Here is a 26,878-nt window from a genome sequence, read left to right on the forward strand (position 1 = left end):
GTCCAGTCAGGAGGGTAGAGATACTAAAGACTTGTCAATACCTATTCATATCAAGGGAAATGGATGCTGAGTTTGACCAGACATAAATGAAGCAGCCTAGAAAGACAGATGGGAAGTGATGACATTTTCTCATATAGTATTTTACATATAGTCCTTTACCATACCAGAGCAGTTACCAATCTGCATCACACCTGGTGTGATTGGTTTCCTTAGTCCCAATTATGTCCCTAATTCTTCAAATCTCACATATCTCCCTTGTCCCTGGCCAGTGATTTTTACCCTCATCTGCACTGTAAATAACCTAAACTTTACTGCCTGACCCCCTGCTTTACAGTCTTCAGTAACTTGATTACTGAACCAGACTCCCTCTTGTCTTCCTGATATGGAAGGCTTCATCTCATGCCAGTGCAGGGAGAGCTTGTAATCAGATATGAAACAGTCTATTTATTACTCTAAAAATTATTTTGTTATGAATAAATTCACTCTCAGTGTGCCTGGCAAACCTACTGACGTGAGTGTCCTGTGTAGAGCAAAGCTGAATCAAAAGCACACTCAAAGTAAAATTTTTTGTTCATATTCTCTTGCACATGGGCACACTTCTCAGGGGTTTCCATCCTGACCTAGTGTCTTGATTTTAGCTGGGACAGTTAATTATCTGTCTAGAAGCTGGTGCACTGCTGTGTTTCGGCTTTAGTCTAAGAATAATGCCGATAGCACACCAGTGTTTTAATTCTTGATGAGCAGTGCTTATCCTGATCTTTTCAGTCTCTTATGCTCTGCCAGTGAGGAAGGGGCACAAGAAGCCAGAAAGAAGCACAGCCAGCACAGCTGACCTGAACTAGCCAAAGCAGTATTCCATACCACATATTTTTTGCTCTTTTTAAATACAGTATTAGGATTTACTTTTGTATACTCTGTATAGAAACTGCAGGGAGTTGGCTGCGAGAAGCTGACTGCTGCTCAGGGATGTGCTGAGCATCAATCAGCAAGTGGTGAGCAGTTGTACTGTGCATCACCTGTCTCAGATTTTATTTCTCTCTCATTTTTCCCTTTTCATTACAATTATGATTATTAATATTAAAATATTTTACTTTATTTCAGTTATTAAACTGTTCTTATCTCAACCCATGAATTTTACCTTTTCCCCAATTCTCCTCCCCATCCTACTGGGCAGACTGAGTGAGCAGCTGTGTGGTACTTAGTTGCTGTACCACACAGTACAGATTTAACACCAGTTAAATCACCACACCTGGCATGGAGATTAATTTTGCTTTGGTTATCATTTAGCCTTTGATCCCCTATTGAGTACCAGGACAAACTGATAGTCATGAGGTGGTTACTGGGATATGAATGCTTTGCTATTAGGCGACTGACTGACATCCCATCCTTGTTTCACATAAATCCTGTTCTCCATATTGATAATAGCTTTCAATTCCTGCTGGTGTGAGATGGAGCTGACTGGATAACCAGGAAATGAAAGACATAAACCAGTCCCTTGAGTGATCATACCCCTAGAAAAAAAATGATGAATGACAAAATGCAAATACTACATTATGTCAGAGAGACAATTATCACTGTAACATAGAAATATTTAGATATATATCCAGTGTACATGGAGGAAAAATACCTTTTTTTTTTTTTCAGTTAGGGAATGTTTAACTGGTTTTAGCAGTAATTTTATATTTTACCAATAATTTTCCTGCTAGCAAACAAGACAAATAAAGGGCAAAATCTGAGATGCTGGGAGCAAAAATGACTGCTGGATAGAAAGTGGTATTGTGACCACTCAGTTAAGGTTGTCACAGGGATGTAACAAAACCTTGGCTGTGATGACTGCCAATAAAACATAAAAGATTTGGCCCCCACAGAAATTCTGCAGTGACCTTGTCCTGCTGGGCAAAATAGGACACATGCAAACACCCAGGGTGTTTGTACAGCAGCTCGTAGCAGCTTTCTTTGAGAAAGATATGGTATTCGCAATATGAAGCATGATCCTCATAGCACAAGTGCCACTGAAGCTAAGGATAAATAGGATGAAGTATATCAGAACTAAGTGCAAGCTTTGAGGAATTTGTTTAGGTTAAATTCCACAAATTTCAGGATGGTGATAATAATGGTAATTATGGACCAAGTATTTTCCAGAGAAAGTGCCTTGAAATTGAAAACACACTAAACTAATGCTTAGTGAGAGCAGTTGGTAAAGTGTTACTTCTAGTGAATTACAGTTGTCTTCTTTCTTCTCTGATAATTTGCGACAATTGCATCCTAATGCTATTTCATTGATTTCTACTCCACTTGAGCTCCCATGCTGGGTTCAGTCAGGGTGACAATACACAAACATTAACCTGCTATAGGGAGACTCACTATACACACTTTCTTCATAGAAATATCTTATAGAATTTAAGGGATGCGGACTTTAACATAGTTCTATAGGTGTTCTCTTAGAAATCCACAGAAATTAATCCAAAGTCATCAGTTATATAGCATACCTTCTTCATTGGAATTCAGATACACTTAGTTTAAAAGATGATAAAGAGAATTTGTTGAAGCTGTTACTTTACAAGGTGTTATACCTCTGTTTTGCATATCTGCTTTTGCTGATAAGGCTTTTAGTATCAACTTACCAGACCAGAGACAATAGTGTTAATCTGAACTAATGCACTTTGACTGAATGACTGCTATGATGAAGCTGAGAGCTATTTTTCTCTGCAGGGAACTTCATTTCGAGAGTGGGAAATTCCCAGGCACCAAACAATGATGCCAGGTGTTGGAAGAGGGAAACATAATGCTGGGAAGGCAGAGGCATGCAAAGCTGCAGGAGATGAAAGAGGAACCTGCTAACCTGAGAGAGGAGGCAGGAAGGGTTATAGAACAACTTCAGCTATGGCATTAGCTGGTTTCATTAATGGCCACTTAAGCTGGGAGGACTCCCTGGTTCAGATGGCAAGCAGCAAGTTACAAAAGATTCCTGGTCCAGCAGGTCTTAGCTTTAACATTTCAAAAATGCTTAAGTGATGAGAAAATAAAGTAAATTAGCCCATAACTAATTCTTGTCTACACCTGTGTATCTCACAATTCAAAATAGACAGCAGTTGTGTCTATTCAAAATTGTATCTTGAGTCCTCTGCAAAGCCTGTGTTATATGTTGTACTAACAGAGATAAACTACACAAAAGCAAAATTGTCATACTCTGAAAAAAATAAAGACCTGTGGGAGAGAGTAAGTGCTGGAACTTCCAGCAGTGCTTCTGGCTCTTTGGGTAAATGTTTGTTAAGTCCCCTTATGTACCAAACCATAGAAACACCCAGAGTTTCTGTAAGAAGTTTCAGAATCACTGTTTGTGTAGAAAACTCCCATGTCGTCATGTGAATGTGCTCTGGCATGTCCTCAGAGACCTGCTTCTCCTCTCCCTCCTAGTCTTGGTATGGACCATTCCTACCAGGTGCTGTGGAGTAGAAACAGAGACACTCACAAGGAGTCTGGATATCCTCCTTTCCAAGATGTCCCCTGCAAATCAAATCCCCAGGTTTGAGGCTGCATTGTATGTTTTGGTCTAGTAAAAGTCATGCATTCCCCTTTCAACTCTATTTTAATTGTTCTCCAGGTGTGCAGGTTCCGAAGAACCTTTCAGAAAATATCCCTTAGAATCAGGTCTTATTCCTACCCTGAGGGTCTGTGCTATACAGTGATGTCCTGAACCCACGGCGAAGTGAGAGAACCACCAAAATATTTGTACCACTTCAAGAAGATATGCATTCCCAGGCCTCTAAACTTAGACTAGTGCCTACCTCTTCACTTTATGCCTGATGTCACAGCTATTACCAGAGAAGTGGGGTGAGAAAAAGGTACTCCTGTTTGAGAGGTATTTATTTGCTTTCACAGTCTGTCCAGCTGGGTTGGCCACCACAATACATTCTGCACTTCTTCACTAGTCAAGCATGATTCCTTACTTTAAATAGCAAAGGACAGAAAGTCTACATTTGTCCTTGCGAATGACAAATTCCTAGTCACTAGGACACCAAACAAGCGAAGGCACATGGAAAACTTGTGCACAGGAAGATCAACATTTATGCTAGTATGGATTTATCTACGAATTTTCTACAGTTACTGTGTCCTTTTTCCTAAGCAATGACATATAAATACATCATAAAACACTGAAGCATCATATGGGTAAGTTAGTCTCTAAGACCAATGACGTTTCCTGAAAGCTCAAATGCGAGATATCAGGAGCAAAAAAAAAATCAACGATCTTATTCCAATGACTACATTATGCAGACATAAGGGAAAGATTCTGAAAAAAAAGACACAAACCCAGAATGAGGTTTTCACAGATGTTACCTTACTAGGGTTCCCATTGTACTTGACAGGATAAGCCGGAAGAGAGACTATTTTCGTATCTCGGGCTAAGCTGTTAGAAGCTATTTTTAATTCTACTGTAATGATCAGTACTTTCATTTCCCTTAGAAAACCAACAAAAATCCCAAAACCAACCCTAGAAGACAAAGCCATATAATAAGGAATAGCAGGCTGCAGGGGAAGAGACAAGGAATTAGCACAAAGTTGCTAATTCTACAGAGCATAATGCACATATTAAAGGAAGGAAAGTGGAAATTTTTCAAAACGCCAAGGAATCTGAAGTTTGTGGATGTCACCAAAAATAGCCAACCATAATAGGACAGATACAAACTCCTACGCTTGTGATGATCTCTACAGGGTTTATATTTTCCACAAGTTAAGCAGTCAGCACTCCATATGCATGCCATGCTCAGATGTATGCAAACTAGATAGCTCTCAGTTTATGTATAACTTCATGTTCGTACTGCACATAGAGTTACACCTGATCATCATTGTCGATACATTGGTTTTCTGTCCTCTCCCCCACAAGATACAGTCCTTGATATGTGTAGACAACGCAAGACTCATTTTTCCAGTTTTTGCTGTCCTTCAGTCTACAGAGGAGATAAGCAGATTACTGGTTCTTTATGTTTCCCTTTGCTAGCCTGCAATATTTTATAGCTTTTTGGTTGCTCATTTTCCTTAACTGGCAAATTTTGCTTCTTAAATTCAAGCTACGAATTCATGAAGCACACCTTGAGAATCTGGTCACCAGAACTCCTGGATTAACTGGGCCATTTGCATAACGATAAACTTAATGTTGCACTTCCAGAGCCTGTATCCTCTAAATTGCACTTACTGATGAAATACAAAATCCTCTAAAAGGGTTTTCCAACCTAAACCAATTTGTAATGTTGTTTTTTTTATCTAAAACATTAAAGAAATTAAAGTGATCGGCATATAATTAGATTAATTATTCATATCTTCCAAGTTGCTTTAATTCTAATATATAAAAAAAGATTAAATATCCACTCAAAGGATTAAGAAAAAAGTCAAGCAGCAGCAACACATTTACATTACCTCGCTGTGCAAATTATAAAACTAATTAGTCTAAAGTTTCATAAAAATGAATTGGATCTTCATTCACATGCTGACACAACTCTACATATTCAAAACTGACACCCATATTATTTTCTTGTTTGTAGTACGAGTCAGCCTCCTGTCTCTGCAACTGCCATTGCGCTAGAACTGCTCTGCTTTTGTTCTAACTAGTGAAAATTAAATCTTGACCTAAATTTATAGAAAGCTAAAAATGTTTCAGGCAACGGCATGAAAATGAGAAGTCCAAGAGAGCCTCATTACAAAACTTACACTGATACTGTTGAAATAGTCTGAAATAATTCTTTATGAAAATAAAGATTGGTTTGGTAGCTTTTTTGATGCTTCTTTCTGATCTAGATTTCTTTCTTCTGAAAGTGCATATAATTTCCAGTGTGATGCACACTGTTTTCTCCTCATCTCAAATAATGTGAACACTCATTAGAAGTCCAAGGCTGTATAAAGAACTCAACCCCCCGCCTTTGAAAATTGCTCTTTTCTGAATAAAAAGAGACTTCAGAGAAATACAATGAGGACCAAAACCCAGATTCTCCTATTCCAAGTGCTTGCAGAGATGGTGCTGTAGGGCAGTTTCTAGGAGGTAATGACTACACTTAAATATCACATCTCTATGGTCAGATAGTCTTGTACTGGGTAGAAAAACCTATTAAAGAATAATATTTCCATTAGCTCATTCACCACTGAAAGAAAAACCCAACAACATTCATATCTTGAGATAATGTCTATTTTGATCTTGTGGGCAAAGAAACAGATTGTTCTAGTTTCTTAAGGTTGTTACTCACCCTTACCTAAGATAAAATGAAACCCATTGCTTTTAACAGTTTTCCAAAGAATTGCTTTACCTATTTTTAGCTGTGCAAGCTATGTAACACTTCAAAAGCAGACTGCACTGTATCAAAATATACTTTTCATTACACAAGGCCCATAGGAAGTTCAATGAATTAGCTTTAGAAAATCCTAAACAGTATATTCATGTCTGATGTCCAGTGAAACCTGAAGAAAAAAGCCAATATTTTCAAAGTTAAAATCCCTATAAAATGACTGTTAGAAATGTTAATGGGACTTTAACGCTGTTGTTTCACACTTTCAAACAGCTCCTTAGGTCTGCAGAGCAGGGTAGTGTTGCTTTTCAAGAGCCAAAGAAGGGGGTATGGGTTGGGAGAGTTTTGCTTCATACACCTTGATTTTGTATAATGTTCACTGACTGTGAATGCACTCGGAGATGGCTGACAAAGCAAAAGTTCAGAGCTACAGTCAGGCTGGCACAGATGCTAATGGCACTCCAGCAAAATGGGAAGGCAGGCTTCTGCAAACCACTTCTCTCCACAGCTCTGTTGTATGCACCACGCAGTTAACTCCTTGATGGGGTTAGGAAGCAGTATTTTGTTCCAACTGATGGAAGGATCTTTATGTGGTCAGAAAACAATCATCCTGGATGGACTATTATAGTTCATTTCAACACCAAGTGGCTGGCTATTAGGCAGATGGAAGTTCTGATGATAATAGAAAAGGTAATTAGGTGAATTCACTAACAGCAGAAGGAGCACTTGCCCTGCCATGAAGATGGCTAAAAGTTTGAAGAAATAAGAAAAACTGGAAAGTAAATTACTAGAATAAGCAGTTGGTGCTTTCGAGCATAATTATCAGAAAGAAAACATGTTGTTTAGCATACTTTATGTTAATGGAGGGCTAGCATGGCCCACTGTGCATAATTTAGCTGAACAATTGATAAGAAATTTTAATACATATATATATATATGATTACGGCTACAGAAAAAAAAAAGGCAAAACACAAGAGAGATCATAATAGGCACACATGAACTCTGAAGGCCTAATTACATCACGGGGGAGGGTAAGCAGTTACTGCTGAATCAAGCAGAAAATTGGGGTAATTTGTAAACAGGTAGAGCTGTTATCCAGGTGTGCCAGCATGTGTGTGGGGGCTGGTGGTGGGGCTTCGAACTGAGTACTTCCATCTGTGTTACAGGGCAAGCAGCACAGCTGAGTGCTTCCCTCAGCTTAACCAAAGGAAATTAAATACAGAAAAAGGGCCAAACAGCCACCCCTGCCTCCCCACTGCAGCCCGATACCCAGCTCCCAGCCAAGAGTTGGATAACCCCATGCACTGGGATGTTTGTAGGAAAAGAAATACCTGAAGTTAGTGCTTATGGTGGGAAGCTCAGAGATAAAGCTAACTGACTTGGTGTTCTGCCATCGGTACACTCCCTACTGCACTGAGAGTGAAATATTTGATATGTCACTCCCCGACAGCAAAAGGAACCACTCACAGGTAAGCTGCTGCCAATGATATCTGGTGAGGGCATGGTCTCTTAAGTGGCTAGTTATGGGAGGGAGAGAAGGAAATAAAGCTGCTGGAACTTCCAGCAAGTATGCCAAAGGTACTCATATCTAGGATGGATGGATGAGAGAAACTGACTTGCACTGGTCAAATGTCAGAGAAAAAGGTTTGAAACTTTGTTTTTCAACAAAAATATGTAATGGGACATGATTTTTTAACAAGTTATAACAATGTTCCTGTTGCTCTCTTTTGCTGTGATGTAGTGTTGCAGTTAAACCGTCTCCTGGTGCCTTCAAAAGAAGGAGTTTGAGTCTCACTCTGACCTCTTGCCAACATGAGGAATCAAAATGAGCTGGTAGGTAGCTGCCGTTTAGCAAAGCATTGAAACTGCACACTAACCTCCTTCAGGACAGTTTTACCGCATAGCCAGATAAACAGATGCATTAAAACTTTGGGAAGAAAACAATACTTTGGAAATCCTTGCATCTCAGACTGAGTGCTTGCACATGTAGATTTTGCAGCCTGAAGGTTTAAGCAGAAGCTCATAAAACAGTTCCTGACAGCGCTGTGTGTGAAATACTTTTAATGGGTTTGGAGAAGCCATTTCCGGTTGTATTGCAATGGTAGATACCTAGCAGGTTTTACTAAAAAGAGCAAGCATGTTAGTTCCCCCCATGCAGACCTGCTATGCATGCAAAGCAATTCTGGCAGGCTCAGGGTGTGGGGTATTTCCCCATCAGATTCACTCATCTGACCAGCAACATGCAAAAGAACAATAGAACAGGCCAGTCTTTTTAGAAACTGGCAATCACAGCCTTCAGAGTCCTGTTGTCAAAGGACATATGTGCCAGCACCATCACCCTACTCCCCTGACCATGGGTACCAGCCACGGAGAAGGTCCCAGGAGTCATTAAGCAGCTGCTCCCAGGCCATGCTCACAGACCTGGACCTGAGGGAAGCACTCCAAGGTGCATACGCTGTTTGTGTTCACGCATATTTATGTTTCATCTTTGCTGTATTAACTTAAGGGTCTCCAGGATGACCAGCCAGGCCCTGCTACCGAATCCCATCTGAAGATCACAATGGTATTTAAGGGTGAAGAATGGGCATAGCAAACTGCAGAAAGCTAGGACTGTTTTCTAATGATTTCTTACATTAAACCTCCCTTCATCTGTGCCTTCTTGTGCCAGACAAACCAGTAATTATCAGGAAATCCCTTCACTTCTAATCTACATCAGTATGAATGCAATCTCAGAGCAACCCACGGTGACTGGAAGCTATTATTTTCATAGGAAATAATAGTGACTGGAAGTGATAACTCACGGTGCTCAGTGTGTGTGTCATCATCTGATAACATGCAAGGCTGTACATCCCACCACATCGTTCTATTGCAGCGCTACGACAGCCTTTATTAAAGGGGAATGACTGAACCAGGAGCCTTGTCAAGTCTGCAGAGGAGGCTGTGGGGGTTGTATCAGTATGGAACTTCCATTCATTATTTATGGTCATAAAAATTTGGGGGCCTTGGAACTGGCAGCATGAGATGCTCTTTTAATTTGAGCTATAATTCTCTTTTGTACTTTCAGTCATTGACTACATCTCAGATAAACATTCATTTGGGAGACCAAGATTATGGAGTGGAAAAACATAATATAACAACCCAAGGATATTTAGCTCTCCTCCCACAAATTCTTCCTGGAAATATTCTTGCAAAATCCTCTGCCCACTTGAACAGTATGCTTATGATTAACTGCAGATGAGCCCAGCAGCTTGCATATGTAGTTAATTTGCTCTAAATTTCCATGCTGTATTATAACACTAATGATCACTAATAATAGACAAACCCACAGTTTATTGAGTAATTTGAGACATTATAATTTTTATCATGTGAATAGGATCAGGCTGACCAATTTAAACTGGGCAGAAAAAGATAAATAATGTGTAAATCAATCACACCTCCAGCATGTTTTCTTTGCAAAATTATATGGATTGATTGGTGAAAAGAAGGCCCTGCTAGTATCAACTTGCACACCAGTAGGAAATAGTCAATAAACCTCCATGCTCAAGAGTATAGGGTCAGATGTGGAAGGAAGTTTATACCTAAACTACACAAGTGATTTTAGTCACCTGACTACACTGCTTAGATGAGTTTGTGTTTTGTCGTGACGGGCAAGGTGTACTTTTAAAGAATAATGAAGACAGATAACATGTCATTAAGCCAATAAAAAGGAAACCATGATAAACACAGACAAAACCATGTGAAAAACAGTTGCACTCTGGCTTGCGGTCAAAGCTATCTTCTACAATCATGTAAACAAGACGGCCATCACGAGCCATCTGAGACGTGGCTCTTTTGGGACTAAAATAGATACTTGTAATTGTTTTTCTTTCATAGGAATTTTCATTTTGATTGAAGCATTTATTTATAACATTACAAACACTGAAGGTTCATTAATTAAAAATCCTATCTAGGATATCTATAATTAATTGCTTTAAAGAATAGGTAAAAATAGAAAATAACTAAACTACATTTATAACTTCATGAGTGATTAGTGTACCCAAATGATGAGCAGGGATTGGCAAGGTACTTTGAGAATTTTGAATGAAACTTTGTTTAATATAATGCATTATCAATTTTTAGACAACAAAGGAAAGCAGAGGAAGAAATTTCTGGGATTCATCTTTTCCCTGGACTTTGCTATATGAGCCTTAGATACAGACTTCACTCCAGGAGAAGACAGCTGCACATGCATCTCTCCAGAGCCTGGTAATAAGACTCAGAGGTATAGACAGAGCAGAAAGCTTTACTATAACGTCTCCACAGTACTCGTCTGGGAATAAGAGTTAGCATGTGAATTGAACTTGCACCCAGTTATCTCATGGCTGCAGCTTACCCTCAATCACAAGACAAAAATACTACATAATATACTGTGGGGAACAATTCCTGATTGTTTCCAGGGCATGGATTAAGTGTAGCCAAATGACTCCCTTTCTCTAACTCACAGTCTTTTATGGCCAGCAGGCCAGTCAAATCCTTCATGTTTAAATAGAAAACCTGAAAATGGATCACAATATACTCTACACTTTTACCACATTGTGTTCAAAATACATTTTTTTTATTCTTATTTAAATGCAAGTAATTTAATGTATGGATATATAGTGTCATGTCCTAGAGTGATTTTGTACTGACAGTTCTAGCATATCATAATCTGTGAAATCTTGGAATAAAAATACCCCTGCATTTCTTATTGTGCTTCTCAGAGATATATTTTGTTAAACCCTGCAAATTCCCTTCATAGAATCATAGAATAGTTAGGGTTGGAAAGGACCTTAAGATCAACTAGTTCTACCCCCCTGCCATGAGCAGACGCTTTCTCAAATGGGGAGAACAAGGAGAAGATGATTACTGAGCAAAAAGGAAAGAATATAATAAAGAGACTGAAAGATGCCAAAACAAGGCAATTCTGAGACTTCTACCTCCCCTGTGTTTAGATAAGTCATCTCTAGCACCTTCAGGAGAGACTGACACAGCTAGCTCCCTGCTTTATCTAACAAAGTATTAAATACAGGTGGCATGGTATAAAAATAGCCAGTTTAGTTTCACCACTGATTTTTCTCTGAAAGCCTAGGTTAGGTGAAAAACTAAGACAGCTATGTGCCTCTGCTGCAACAGAGCAAACAGCAGGTAGCAGGACAGCCCATGCTGAAAGCCCTGCTGATGTTTCCTAAACAGAGGAAGCCTCTGCTCAAGTGCAGCTGCTTTGAAAGAAAATGAGGATTCCCCTCAGCAGCACAGGAGGGCAGACTCATTGCTTCAGTCCTGAATTCCAATCAAAAGGTGAAAAAAAAAAGAAAAAGAACAAGTAAAGTATAAGGCATAGTAAGCAGAGTGGATAGTCCACCATCAAGCAGCCCAAAGTGACTAAGTCAAGTGCTGTTCAAAACATGACATTTTGGCCATTAGCTATCAGCTGTGCATTCAACTGAACCATCCTTGAAATATGTGATAGGCTTGTGATGCTCCCTTCGCTCTGTGTGCTCTAAAAGCAGCAGCACTCAACACTCCTGCTTTTTTTCATTTGCAGTGTTCCTTCTCATGGGCAGCCAGGCTTCAAGTAGCCACTTTTATCTTCAAGCATAATTCTCCATTCATACATTGGAAGAAACACTTCGCACCTTGTAAACTTTTAGATAGCACTACTGAGCCAAAATGGACTCAGTATTTTTAAGGACTTATGGACCAAGTGTGACTGAAGCCTGCATGAATCATCTGCATTCAAGCCACAGTACTACTGGCCATGAAATATCTACTGACTCAGTGCACTGTCAGCAGAATATGTTTAAGCTTATCCATCTTTTTTTCTTTTTTTTTTTAATTATTTAACACATTTTAAACATTAATTGAAAAAGTACTAGCATAAAAAAAAATAGTTTCTAATCCAAAAGTACCCTCACATTTAATTAATTGATCCCCTGATAATTCATAAGATGTGTGCTAGGTTTCTTATATCTATTTTATGTCTGTAAACATAGATAAGAATAATTAAGCTGACTTGCTAGAGCCCATGTTTTCCTAAGATCACCTAGAGTTACATGGTATGTCTATACTGCTGTACAAGTTCACTCTCAGCTAGTCAAGTGAACTGCCCTTCCTTCCCCCAAACAATACCTTGTGGTTCATCAGAAAGCCTCTCCCGCTCTGCAGCCTTCTCCAGCAAGGCCCTAACATGTATTGTAGATTCATGTGGGGCACGGGGTATCAAACCTTCCTGAGTGACCTCATGGTGCCATCGTCTTTGATTGCTGAAGCTAGTCTCAAGCTTGCTTACACCTCCATGGCATATTCCTGACTCAGTTGTGCTGACCCAGTGTGAGGCTCCAGTGAAAACTGAAACACCTATCTGATCCTGGACTCAAGAGTCCCAGGAAAAAACAACAGACAAGCAGCATGGTTTGCCTGGGGTAAGGCACTGAAGAACATCTGAGAAGAAACCACCCCTCAGATGCAATGCTCAGGCAGTAGGAATTCACGGATCCCAGGCAATCAGCTCCCCCTGAACCACTTTTTGAAGTGCAGCTTTTCTCTCAGATATTAAGGTAAAGAAATGTGCTTCCTGCACTGCTTGTTTTTCCCCTCAGTCATTCCTGATAATTTTCCTTTAATTTAAACATTTCTTATGGAAGCTGTTTTATCTTTTCTAGCCTAGGAACGCAATCAGAACTTCAAAGATCTTTTATGTTTTTTTTTCCCTCTCACTAGCTGTAATAAAAGATCTTGTAGGTGCAGTGCTCAATCTCTCTCTCCTCAATGGACAAAAATGGAACTGTCATGGACTTCAGATGTTCTGTTGATCGTTGTATGGAGAAAAAGATGATCCACATCCCTTCTTAGAAGGGTTGGCTATGCTATATTCACTCTAAAGAGAAGCAATAGTTTTACTTTAGCATGAAAATGAGATCACTGGGAGCCCACACTGACCAAGCCACAGTTTTACACGGTAACCTGTAAGAATAAAAGTCATGTTGAAATAATGATGCCGTGTATAAGCAGCAGTTTGAGACCTGCAAGAATACCTCTTGGGCTGAATACAGTTTCAGAAACAGACAATAGATTTCATGTCTGTATAACAACTGTTTGTGATACTCATTTGGAGAGTCAAAGTATCAATCTCCTTAGAGTCTCAGCTTCACAAATGTCTGTGGAAACAATTTTTCACTCCTCCTCCTTTTAGTACAGCTTCCCCTTACTTTATAGATATTTATCAGGCCTGGGTAAGAGCTGTATCTACAACATGCAACAAAAAAATAGTGTTTGGGTTTTTTTTTTAAACAAAGGAGCGTTTTAAAATTTGGTTTAAGCTTATTAGTTCTTAAACTGTTAATGAATTTGAGCTTGGCCTGCCCATCTTAAAACTCCAGGGCCTACATCCAGGAACTTAATACCAGCAATATAATTTTAAAGCTGCTAAATAATCCATTTATGGCAGGTAACAGAGCACTGCTGGACTTGAAAAATGGAATTAAAATTAACTGGATTTTTAGCAATGCGAGGATGTTAGAGTTATGAAGGCAGTTAAGTATATTAGTAGGATGGATAATTAAAAATTACCTTCCCAAAAGAGGAAATCCCATCTACTACACATTTGTCAAAATTTCAGACTGGACAAGTACTATCACAACCTAATTCTTGTTCTCTTCATATTTCTGCAGTGGTTTCTCGGGTTCCCTCTATCAGAATCTTCTACAATGTGTCAGAATGTAAGTTATGCAACAGCAAAAATAAAGATATTTTTCTACTGGGTGCTTCAATACCTAATCTGAATTTATTGTGGCGGATGGAAGCAAAGAGAATGCTAAAGAGGAGTCGGCATCACTGCATTGGCAGATAGTGCAGTTCATTTGCCATCTCATGTTAATTAGCTTTCCTTGTTATTCGGGGAATGGAGCACACTAGAAAAAAGTGGCACGTTTCATGCTTTCTAGACTTGATTGAGATCACATCTTTTCAGCAGCAGCTGGCATTTCCGTGGGCACAGTCAACCCAAGCAGGATGTAGCTGCGCTGAGCCTCCAACCAAACTGTTTGGCTCTCTGCAGAGAAGCAACAACAACAACCTGTAAAGGGCTCCGCAGACAGATGCTCAACACTACAAGAAGGACCCACAGAAGCGTGAACCAAGTCTCTGTGGTCAGTTATTCTCTACATGAATATTCACTGTACAGAATTTTTTACATCCCCTTTGATAAGAGGCATTAAAAACAAGAAGCCTAGAAAAATTACAGGTAAAGGAACCAAATGGGGATTCAGAATGGCTGAACCTATTCTATTTTCAGCCCTCTCTCTGTTTCACCTGCAATCACTTTGTTTTCCTGCGCCTCATCTAACCCCTCTTTAAAGCAAGGATAATAATATTCATGCACCTTTTTCAAGTTATTTGAGATTTCTAGGGAAGAAAGCCTACCAAAAGGCTAGGTATTATCTTACAAGCCATGCTACTGCCTTTCTTTGCAGCTGGTTCTTCACTGGAAACCAGATTATGCACTGTCAAATTGATAATCCTTATGTTGGAAGACTAGCTCCACCTTTCATGTGGAATCAGAATAACAGAGCACTGCAAAACTCCACTATCATCAAAGAAAACCCCACAAAGTAGCAAGCTGGTTTCACAGAAGGGTGAAAATCTGGTCAATTTGTATCAGAAATACCAAATTCTATCTCCTGTGTTTCCAATAGACTAGTTTCCCTAACCTTAGCCATGTTGCATATAGTCTGCTTACTGGTGTTTTCAATCTCAACTTCATCTAATGAAGCCATCAATGTGGGGATTACAAAGTTATGGTTTATTTCTTACCCCAACCATGCCAGTAATTCATCACTGCTACTCTCTATGAGTGTCAAAATGTTCCCTCAAACATAGCCTGCAACTCAAAAACATGTGATCCATCTCTAAACGGCAGGGGATTCCGGGGATTTATTACATCAGTGTATAACCCACACCTTTTTATGACATCTCCAACATAAGGATCTGTGAGGGTCATTCTCAGTGAAACTAATGGACATGGTTCAGGCATGATCCTCATGCAGGACTTTCTGATCTGGAATATGAATCCTACCACATGTTATGTGGCAACACCTGACAAGAGGTCAAGTACGTTTAGGGTCCACTTAGAAATGCTGAAGAGGACTGGTTAACTACTAGGTCAGTAGTGCAAAGATATGCAGAAAGTACATGTTGGCTCATATTGCTTGTGGGATTTCCACAACTAGTGAAAATTAATCAGTATATTATGTCTTTCATCTACAAGCACTCTCTCAACCTATAACAATTACATATATGCTACAGATAAAAAGAGCTGCTGAGTGGCTGAAGAATGTCCTTATTGCCTACGGTTTAATGAACCAAACCCATGGTACAGCCAGGACTGGAAAAATATTCTACCAAGCAGCTGAGGACATTCTTCAAAGTAGATACCCCCACAGGACCAAAAAGTTAAGAGCAGAGTTATAGATTTGGCCTTCTGAGAGATGGGGTAGCATGTTGTAAGGAATAATGGTTGGCACTGACTCAGTTCCTTTGTGGTGAAGTCTGCAGAGGCATCTTAACCTGTCACAGCTAATGGGTTTTGCTATGGATGCCAAAGCATAACATGGTGAAAGCATTTGAAGAAAGCAGCATAAAAATATCTAAAGCATTGATAGTCTCAGGGGCAATTAAAAAAAACAAACAAACCAAAAACCAAGGTGGTGGGTGTTTTTTTCTTTGTTCAATTGGTCTTCAGAAGCCCTACAAACATTGGGGGAGAGAAATGACAATGAAATAATAAAATAACTGAGGGGCCGGGGGGGGGGGGGGGAATAAATGTAGAAGTTTTTTTAAGCAATACAAAATCATTACAAAGTCCTGGGTAGACATGCATTTTTAAACAATGACTGTAATAACGGAAAATTAGGCTCCATGACTTATTCATAGCCTTCTGGTTAACACTGTTCTCCATTTCAGGTAGTTCACTTTATAAATAGCATCTTTAGGTGAAATGCTGTTGTTTTGGTCATGCAATCAGCTAAACAACTACCTGTTCTTGTGAATTAGACAGAATTTCTCTGCATGCTGTAACCACACCAGAAAAGAATGGATTTCAGTGCAGATCATGGAGGAATTATTTTCCTGTTTGGAAAGGTAGAGAGAACCCCAAGCAATAAATATTTCACTTTCAACTCTAAACGTGTAGTTGCCTATTTGATATAGAAATCATAAAAATTTAAAGGAAGAAAACAGTATTTGATGACTCTACAATCTTTATACTTAAGGGATATTCAGAGGACCTATAAATCCTCAGTGGAATTAATAACTGAGACTCTTGAAAGCTCTAAAAGGAAATATTAAATATGCAAAATCTTGGTGAAAAGCATAATTAAGGCCATAAATGCCTAAAGGTTTAAAGGGCAGGCTACCTCTCCCAAAGATTTTCCAGTATAACATTTATATGGAAACAGAGCACAATGCATTTTTAAGTAGCATTCTATATTACCTCTTTTGCACCAGTTTTTACCTTTTCATTTCAGTGTTAAATAGTATATTTGAGAATAGTTTCCAAGATCTCCTGAATTAAATGGATTATCTAAAGGCTCACACTCTTGTTTTCTGTTGCTCCTCCATCAGTTAATAGTGTCTTCTGTGCAGAGTAAATGGCATTTACTTATAGGGCTGAGGTTTTTCCTTCTCTTTCATCATTCATTTTTTCTCCCCCTTCTAATATTCTCAGACTGGCTCTTCTCCAATTTTAACCGTAGTTTTTAGTGAAGAAGGAGGAAGCCTGCAGTCCTGACTCAAAAGTCCTAAGACCTGCAATTGAGTTAGCCCAGCTGTCAGTGGAAGAAAATCTTCCCTCCTTAGTTCCAAGGCATTTCAGTACATCCAAGGAATGTTTAATGGGTGTAACTATACGAGACCTCTATATATGTATATACCATGTGAGCAATCTTGAAACAGACAGCACAACATTTCATATTGCTTCTTGAATGAACAAAACAATGGTTTCAGTATTTCTGAATACTTATAATTAATTTTAAAAATATTTTAAAGACAATAGGTACTTAGAACCTCTGCCTACCAGTCCTTGCATTTTCCAGAATATGCTGGCTTGATAAAAATATTGATCTTCAACTGGAGAGAAAAAGAATCAGTTGGGGTTGTTTTTGCATTAACTTCTAGAAACAAGTATTTTCATTTTGTACAAAGTAACTTGCAGTAAAATAGCCATTCATTACAGCACAGACTACACGCAGTTTCCCCCTTTCCAAACTGGCACTTTGTCTTGATACTAACCCCACACCATGCATTTGGAACACCTTCCCTCTTGGCAGGGATTCGTTTGCTTTTACATCTAAGCATTTCTGCTCACAGCAGGTTATGAAGTAATGGAAGTTAATATCACAAAATTCTGATAACCATCTTGCTTTTTCTGCCTCAGTTCCACTGTAACGTGAATTTAGCAGCTAAAACATAAAAAAAAAAAAAAAAAAAAAAAAAAAAAAAAAAAGTCCCGGCAGATTAAGTCCTGGCAGATTTAAAGATTAGTTTTGTATCATTTGAAAGAAGTGATTCCAAGCCTCTCTGATGCTGTTTCATTGCCTTGTAACTCAAGAGCTTGACAGAGTGGGGTAAGTGAAGTGGAATAGAGATGATATTCACATGACATAACTCTAACAAAATATATCAGGGCCTTTCCAATTCTATAAAGTCCAAAGCCATGATTTTTCTCCTGATATGATTACTCACTCGTTAACCCAGCCCACACTTTTTGCCAGAGTCCTGGAACTGATCAAGGTAGAGACTTCAGTCCAAAAGCATTCTTATCTTTCACTCTCCTCTGCCATTTTTATGTTGCAACACATATTTTGCACTGAAGAATAAAATTCATGGTAAAAAGAGAACAAATAGGCTCATCTCAGTTTAGGGGTAGTTACAGACATTATTTTCCACAAATATTCAGATTATTCACAGTGCTAGTTTTATGAGTGCTATATTGCAGCATGGGAAACAAAAGCAAAAGTGAGTCAATTTTGAGATGCATCCTTTCAGAGTACTTTTGCTGTGAGCATCACTAGCAAGCCTGCACTCTGCCAAGTCAGAAGAGATGATATATTGGTCAATAACGGCTTTGTAGGAATGTCAGTCCTTTAACTGCATGTTTTGTTGTCATAAAGGTTCAACTATAAATATAAATATTATATAAATGGCAACCAAACTCTTAATTTAGCCACACAGGGACAGGTGCCTAGGTAATACAGGAGTACACAGCTGTGTCTAGATTAGGATTAAAAAAAATATTAATGGTACCAGCTAGCATCAGAAGATCAGGAGAGCTCTCCCCTATGACCTTCCTAAAGATGGGAGGAATTTTATGTTGCCACAGGGGGATATTTCATGTTCCACTGTAGTTATGATACCCTGGATCACTGGACTCTCACGACTATTTAATGCCAACAGGAGCCTGATTATCAGGTTGTTATTTTTCTTTGCACAGCTGCTGTTCTCGACATTTTATATGTTCATCCATGAAGTACTGAAAGAGGACTCCCTGGACAACTTTTCAAGAACTGGGTTGTAAGCTTGTTTGCTGCTTCATGACACCTGCTATTTAGGCATTTAGCTCTTATAGTTCCCTTCAGCTATTTTCAAGCTTCAGTTTGGTTTTGGTCTGATTCAAAGGCTGACTTAAAATGCTAACCCTGGTAGTTCAGTTCCCCTTTTAATGGATGGTTGTTCATGTCTTAAATCATCTGTGTTACTGAAGTACATCATGTCAGCTCTGGCACAGCTGACAGATAAGACACAGAGATATGGCAGGCCACCCTGGGCCACAGGTTTAGAGCTTGTATGGGAAATGTGATATTTCTGACACTTTTAAAAAAGGAAAAGAAATATATGAAAAATAAGGGATTTTTGACACCCTTTAAAAATAAATAAAAAGGCAGTGAAACATCTGAACTGCCTCAAACATGGCTCTGAAGACTACAAGGTAATAAAACATGGGATGTCTCCCAGCAAAGTCGAATTAATGGGGTTTCAGATGGGCTGGTGAGAATATGATATATCAAGCTACTTTTTTGGCTCTTCATATTTAGTCTTTTTAAGAAGAAGCCATCATAAAGTACACAATAAATATTTTTGACCAGTTTTCCTAACAAAAGACACTGAATTGTCAGCTCAACTTTACTGCTCACAGCAAACCATGTCAGACAAGAACGATGTCTGTAACATTCTCCTGTGCATAGAAAACCCCCAAATCCAAAACATTTGCCAAACATCCAGTCACCATAAAACCAGGCTACAAACTGTTAATTTACCATTTTATCCTATTCTCATTTTTCTGAGACACACAACTGAGAAAGAAAAATATAATGCTGACCAGGTTCACAGATGAGCTGATAATTACATCCCTCCTACACAAAATCCAGCTAACTAGAATATCTTCAGGGAAGAAAAATAAAAGTATACTTGCATTTCATCCATAGGGCAGGTGGTTATTCTGCAATTATTCCAGAAGCTAGATCAGCAAATGTTACCATCCCTAATGCACACACACAGCCTTGTGGGCCATGGATGTGTCTGTGCCTGTGCCCCACACTCAAACTTTGGTCTGCCCAAACATCCCCATCAGCTCTGGTGGAATGGCAGTGTAGTGCCAAATGAAGAAAGCTTTCATCTCTCCACCTGCACACATTTTCTACCAATATGTAACCCACATGACTCCCATTTCAGAACCAGCCCCAGGTGAGTTTCTCTCATTCTGTGCCCATTTAATAAGCCCGACCTCACGAGTTCTTTCCTAGTGCAAAGGATATAATTAATAAGCCACTCAATCCATCATATTGACCTGCATTATTTTAAATTAGAGTTAATGGCAGCAATGAAAAGAGGATTGTAAGGTTAAAATATATGTACTGCATATCATTGTACGGTTTCTTTTTACTCATGTAAGTAAAGTTTACATGAAAATATATCTGTGTCACAGCCAAATTATCATTAGCTACATACATCTTATGAAGATCAAATACTTTCTTCTTTTCAAAACTTCTGGGACCTGATACCAACAGATCTCCAAAGGCAGGCACTAGTGTTGTCATCTTTTACACAGCTACCAAGTCAATCATATCTCTAATTGTTTAAAATTCGTATTTATTTTTCCTTGTGACTCACTCAGAAGTAGGAAGAGGATCTCATCAGGGAGCAACATTCTGTTATATGTAGAAAAGGAATCCATATTAACCATAGTTTAGTTCTCAGCTTACAAAATTACTCATACTATTCAGTGTGGAAGAGGTTGGAGACAGCACATATAAATAAAAAGTACAAGACAAAAAGCAAAACTACAAGAGACAAGTAACAAATATGTGATGTATTTTCCCCCCTCAGAGAGCACCAATGTAACAGACAATATGCTATGGAGACATGCGTATATTGAGCTGTTGTAGAATAAATATCTTCTTGTGTACAAATAATACTTCATAAATCCATTTTAAGTGTAACTAACGTAACAGACCATCACAGGGCAATTGCTAGTAAAGGATTACTGAAGAAGCTGCTGAAAATCTCTCATGCTTGACATAGCCCAGTGATTCACTAACCCTGCAAGTACTTTCCCAGGTAGAGAGCTGCATCATTGCAAGCCAGGAAACCCACATACTAAAAGCAGCATGTCAGATGATGCTCCATCCCCAGTGACCACTGTAGAACTGACTGCCTCTAAATTACTCCCTGAAAAGCATATCACATACCATCTGACAAAAGAATAAGGGAAGGAAAGAACCCTGCAGATATGTAGCATCATCCATTCCTCTGAGGGGACGGTATGCTTCAGTCTTGTGTTTCTTTAACCCAAGGAACCAAATGAAAAATATATGACTACAAACAACCTGCAAACAGTTCCACATCTATTATACAACTGAAATCATAAGAAATGAGCTTGTTGAAATAACAAATGAACTTGCAATTGCTTTGCTTCACATAACTCCCATATGTTTTTAGATATGTTTTGGAAGACAACATTTTTAGATTAATAAATGCCACGTGATATACTCAGTGTTTGTCCACTGAGGACTGGGCCCAATCACAGCTAAAAGCTCTTGCTACTTAGAATATGAATGGAGAACATCACAGCACAAATGGAAAAAAAATATATGTTTATGGTTATGAGAGTATGTAAATAGACTGTCTGTTTTTCCTAATGTCCTTGCCATGCTCATAGAAGATTTTAATTTCTCACATGGGATTGAGTTTTACAGAGCAGAGGGCGAGTGGGGAAAGGAAGCTGAAATAGCTTCTATGGGGAACATAATGATATACCATACCTACTCTTCCTGACTCAAATAACATAGGACATACCAATTGTTTTGTTGCCTGTTTCCTAATACATCTCATTATTGAATGCTCACAAGTTGAACATTGATGTTTGGATAATAGAAAGGGAATTCTCCTAAAAAAAATATGAGGACATTTTCATTCATAGTGGTTCCCCTTACTTATGGGCAATACGAACTTTCTTTTAGCATGAGGAGGATTTTCATTTTGTTTTCCACACTGCATGAGCCAAAACAGAGCTGAATGGGCTGGTAACTCCTTCAGAAACTGCTTCTGATGACACTTAACCAGAAATTAACTCTGGTGTAAAGGTGACCCATTTCAAGGCAGTGTTTGAAAATGCACAGATACTTTATCTTCTTGAAACTAGTGCCCACACAACTCCAAGAGCTTTGGCTCATAAAGGTGTTTATCAGTTGTTCCTTCTATTGGGAAATGCACCAGAAGAGTTATACCAAAGCGATTAGACTGCCTCAGAGTCATAAGATAATTAGGGTTGGAAAGGACCTTAAGATCATCCAGTTCCAACCACCCTGGCATGGGCAGGGATGCCTCACTGATGGGAAAGAAAACCTTGATTATTGGTGAATTCAGTACTCACTAAAGCCACTTCTAACAGTTACCTGCAAGTCTACTACATAGGTGGTCTCCAAGTAATTCTTCATGGGCTGCAAAACCCATCACCATAAACACCGATGCATTTGAGCACACTTCTGCAGCCAGGAATGTCCCTCTGCTCAGGGCATGGGTTATCTAAACACTAAGGCAAAAGCCTGAACGTAAGCCTCCTTAAACTCAAACTGGGAAGGAAAAGTGAGACCTTTAATGTTCAGACCTGTTAAGACAGTCACCTTGCCTGACCACTCATTTCATTGACAGCATGTAAAACTAAGCAGTGTGAAACAATCTCATTTCTAGGACTACAGACTTCCCTAGAGGTTTAAGAACACAAGTATTAATTATCAAACTAAGGAAATACCAACAAAGGCTTTGCTGAGTAGAGCTTCCAGGTTTGCCTTTTCTTAGGTTTTCCTTGTACTTCTATTCCTGCTTCCAGCAGGTAGCACCATTTTAAGAGAGGGAGAGTGTTTTCTGTGAAGTATTTAACAGCATAATAATCTCCAATATTTCAACAGGAACCCCTAATGTAAACTCAATAAATAAAAGTGAAACAGTCATGATACTGGCAACAGGTGCGAGGGATGGCGACATTTATTTAATATCCACACTGAGTTTATTCATGACAATCACTCTTTCCTTATTAAATATCACTGCCATGGATGACTGGTTCGATGTGTGGGATGCAGTTGTGGCACTGTATTTAGCATGTGTATTCATCACACTTCATGCAAGCCTTCACAGAGACCCTGGAGTTTTCCTTCTCCTTGTCATTAATTAATTGCATGGGCCTTACAGTTTTTATGCATTTAAAAAATACTAATAATCTGAAAATAGTCTTCACCATTCTGCATACAATATGTGAGTAAACACTAAATGGGGGTTAGGGAACACTCTGCTTGGCCTGCAATGCAGCATGGTCTGGGATACATATCACACCCTTAGAAAAAAAGTCTTTGGTGTAGGAAAGCAGAACTTATAAAACAGATTAGAGTGAAAAAAACCAACAACCTATACAAATGGAGAAAGAAGTTTTAGTATCTATCACACATTTGTTTTCATTTAAATTTTATGACCTTTGAAAAATACCTTTTGAAAGACAGTATGTCTTTATTATTTTACTGCCATCATGTAAACCAGCAAAAATAGCATACATCAGATATACTGTGCTTCATAGAAACTATAAAACACAAAGGCTAAATTTTACATTAGAATATTTAAAAATGCAATATTTACAGTAAATAAATATAAGTCCAATGATTCAAATATTTTGTTTTAAGACCAACAAATACAATATTACTCTGTAAATCTACCTGGTTACCAAAGTGCTTAAAAATCTGAGGTCTACATCAGAGGCTCCTCTGTACTCATTAAGTGTCACTTGCATACTCTAGTATGAATTTTTCAGCCAAGAGCAGCAGAGAAAAAGAAGTGACTAAAGGAAGTAATGACCCCATCCAAACGATCTATTAGAAAAAAAGAACAACTCAAACCAAACCTCTGTGAGCAAGTGGAGACTGCAACAAGTAAAATTATATAACTACTCCCTGGCACTTCTTCCCAAACCCTAAAAGCAGCAATTTGAGCCACAGCAGACATATAAATAAATGATCTGTTTGAATATGTTTCAATCACAAAAATTATTAATAAATAAATGTCTCACCTCAGTGGCAAAACTCAGAAAAATACCCCAACATATCTGTTAAGACATACTACTGAAAAGGCTTCTTCAACTCTACTGAAATACATCTGTTCAGATCTGTGGATATCGCTTTTTTCTTCTCTTTTTTTATTGACTTTTTTTTTTTTCAATGTTAAAGAAGTGAATGAAAGGAAGGGTACCTGAGATTACAGAAGGAAAAGGAGGTGGTGTAGAGAGACTCCCCACAGGAAAACAACTAGTTATGGAAAGGACTAAACTCCCAGGTGCTCAGTGAGCATGGGAACAAACCAGAGACTATAATTTTAAGGCTGATCCCACATATGCCAATTTTTTATTTCAGACAGGAAGCACTGACTATTACAAAAATCTGTAACAATTGGGCAGCTGATCCTGCACTGGTGGAACTTGGCCAGGACAGAACTGGAAGCATTTTACAAATGCTAGTATGAAAATATTAACAAATATTAAAAATGTGGGTTTTTTTGTTTGTTTGTTTGGGTTTTTAAAGTAGGGAAATAAGGGTAAAAGACAAGGTTAAGAGACTTGCTAATTCTCACATGATAAATAAATGACCACACAGAGCAAGGGGACAAGGAAGAACCTATCTATAACCAAGGCTGACACTTTGCAAGAGGTTCAGTGTAAACTATCCCTCTGCATATTGGACATAAACAGAAACAATGTGATACAGAGCAGAAAGAGTGGACATCCATGAACAAGTAGCAAATTATTTGATGTACAATAGGCACTACTGAAAAATTCCGTGTTCTCTTAACTATTTAATTCTTCCTTTAAAATTTTGCTATTGTTTCTTAAGAGTTTGCAAATGACAAATTGGTGTTTGTTTTCAATTTAGTTGTTTCTGAGATCTGTCACTCCTTCTACCTTCCCTATGGCTTCACAAAGCTGGAAGTCACAACCGTTCTGAATGAAATCCCTTTGGGCCTCATCGCTGGAATCAGACGAAAACAAATGTCTGGGGGAAAAGGTTATTCTGGAAATCAAGTCTGCTGAAAGGAGCTGACATATTGCACAGCAATGCAGCTTGATTGGTTGTAGCTGTCATTTTATTGTAAAGGAGTACAAAACCATATCTTAGCTATGGCAGTCAAAACAAGACTTCTTAAAAATAAATGGTCTTGAAAACCATTTGGCCAATTTATACGGCAATTAGGTAAGACTTATTCACTGTACCCTTTTCATTTCTCTAGTAAATAGGAGCTAGAATAACTTGGCTGAAGACTGATAACTAACTTCTGAAAGCTGAAGTATCAGAACAGTATTCTTTCTCCATGTTCAAAAATGGCTTATCTTTAGTGACTGCGCTAGTTTTATTTCATAACATCTCTGCATGGGCATTCTTGATGTATTCTCACATTTTTTCCCTTCAGAGAGAAGATCACCATTAATTTAAGCAAGCTGAGAAACAGTTCAGACGGATGGTTTTGGTTGCTCTCCAGTGACATCCATGCAGTCTATTGCATAAGTAGTTTACTGCAGTGAAGTCATTATGTTGAGTCCAGTTACAGAATGGCTTCTATTTGTTAGACTCCTCAACTACTGTTTAACCACCCTCCTCCAAACATGTAACCCATTCCTCCAAACATGTAACCCATGCCTCCTCACTATAGCACATCTTTGCTTTTACCATTTGTTTTCAGTTGACATTTCCTTTCTTTCCTTTTTTTTTATTTTTTTCCCTTTTTTTTTTTAATTTTAGCTAATATACTGCAGATTATTATATAAGTGATTTATTACAGGAACCTTACTGTATGATGGGCAAAACTTGTTTAAAATAAATCCAACAGCTACAGTAATCCCTTAGGGCAAAATGTACTTCTATTTAATTTCTCTACTGTGTATTACACACCATGTAATTGCTTAAAACAGAAGCTACACATACAAATTTTGCTTGGCACCAAATACCTGGCTTCAGAGAGTACACTCAAGTTACGTGCTGTGTTTTGCTACAAATCCGTTGCACCATCTAAAGAAATTCAAAGAAATCACTAATATAAATGTTTTTAACTACCTAAAATAAATCAGCAAGTAAGCAAACCACAGTGTTTTGCTAAAGGTTTTATTAAAATAAGCCACAGTGTTGCGGAAGGATATTTTATATGTGCATGGCTTTAACATTCCTCAAGCCCTTTTTCCAAAGCACTAAATAAAATCATGAGACAGATTTTAGAGATGGAAAATATCTGCTAGATCATTTAGACCATCCCAATGCCATTTCAGGATTGTTTCCTCTGTTTTCTAATGTTTTGTCAAACCTACTTTTAAATATGCTGTATGTTCCAAGTAATGAGATTTCCACTACTTTCCCCTGGGAAATACATTTATATAACAACTTTCTTCCCCAAGGACCCCAAAGTGTTTTATAAAAATATACATACAAATCGCCTCCCCACTGGAGTACAATCACTTATGAGGTATAGGGTGGCAGCCAGCAGGGAAATGATACACAGTACTCTGGAAATTTATAGCAGGAGGGAAATTCCTGCCCAAGGACAGAGGGGCAAAACCCTATACTTAAGACCAGGAACTCATAAACAACCACAGATAGCAAACAGAAGCGTGGTTTCAGTCTACACATGCAAAAATGAGCTCAAGTACCTTAAAAGGCCAGAATTTGAATGTGTGGTCCCAAAGACCTGGGATAACTTAACAAAGTAAATATGTTATCCTGGTAGGAACACCAGAACAGAGACTGTATTTCTGAAATAGCGACTGACTGGAGGATTGTGCTCTGGATCATTCCATCCAAACATGGATGGGACGCTGATGTGAGACACAGTCTGTTCCTAAATCCTTCGCTGCTCCCAGCTAGCCCAAGTCCACCAGCTGCTCTTCCCCCCTTGTAGCCTGTATGTGTCATTTATGTAGAGCTCATTATTGACAAAGCAGATCCCAGCCATAAACGCACTGGGGACCACTTGCTTCTACCCGTGAGCAGCCTGAGGAGGACGGGATGCTG

The 26,878-nt window shown here is 38.6% G+C and overlaps 1 protein-coding gene across 1 annotated transcript in view; it reads right to left on the reverse strand.

Moving 5' to 3' along the window:
* WWOX (WW domain containing oxidoreductase) overlaps positions 1 to 26,878 on the reverse strand; it is a 526,234-nt gene that overhangs the window by 98,855 nt on the left and 400,501 nt on the right. The gene's annotated exons all lie outside the window — the stretch shown is intronic.

Source organism: Pezoporus wallicus, unplaced genomic scaffold (genome assembly GCF_028554395.1).
Source record: "Pezoporus wallicus isolate ANWC-B61680 ecotype Strahan unplaced genomic scaffold, APGP_CSIRO_Pwel_v1 contig_420, whole genome shotgun sequence".
NCBI lineage: Eukaryota > Metazoa > Chordata > Aves > Psittaciformes > Psittacidae > Pezoporus > Pezoporus wallicus.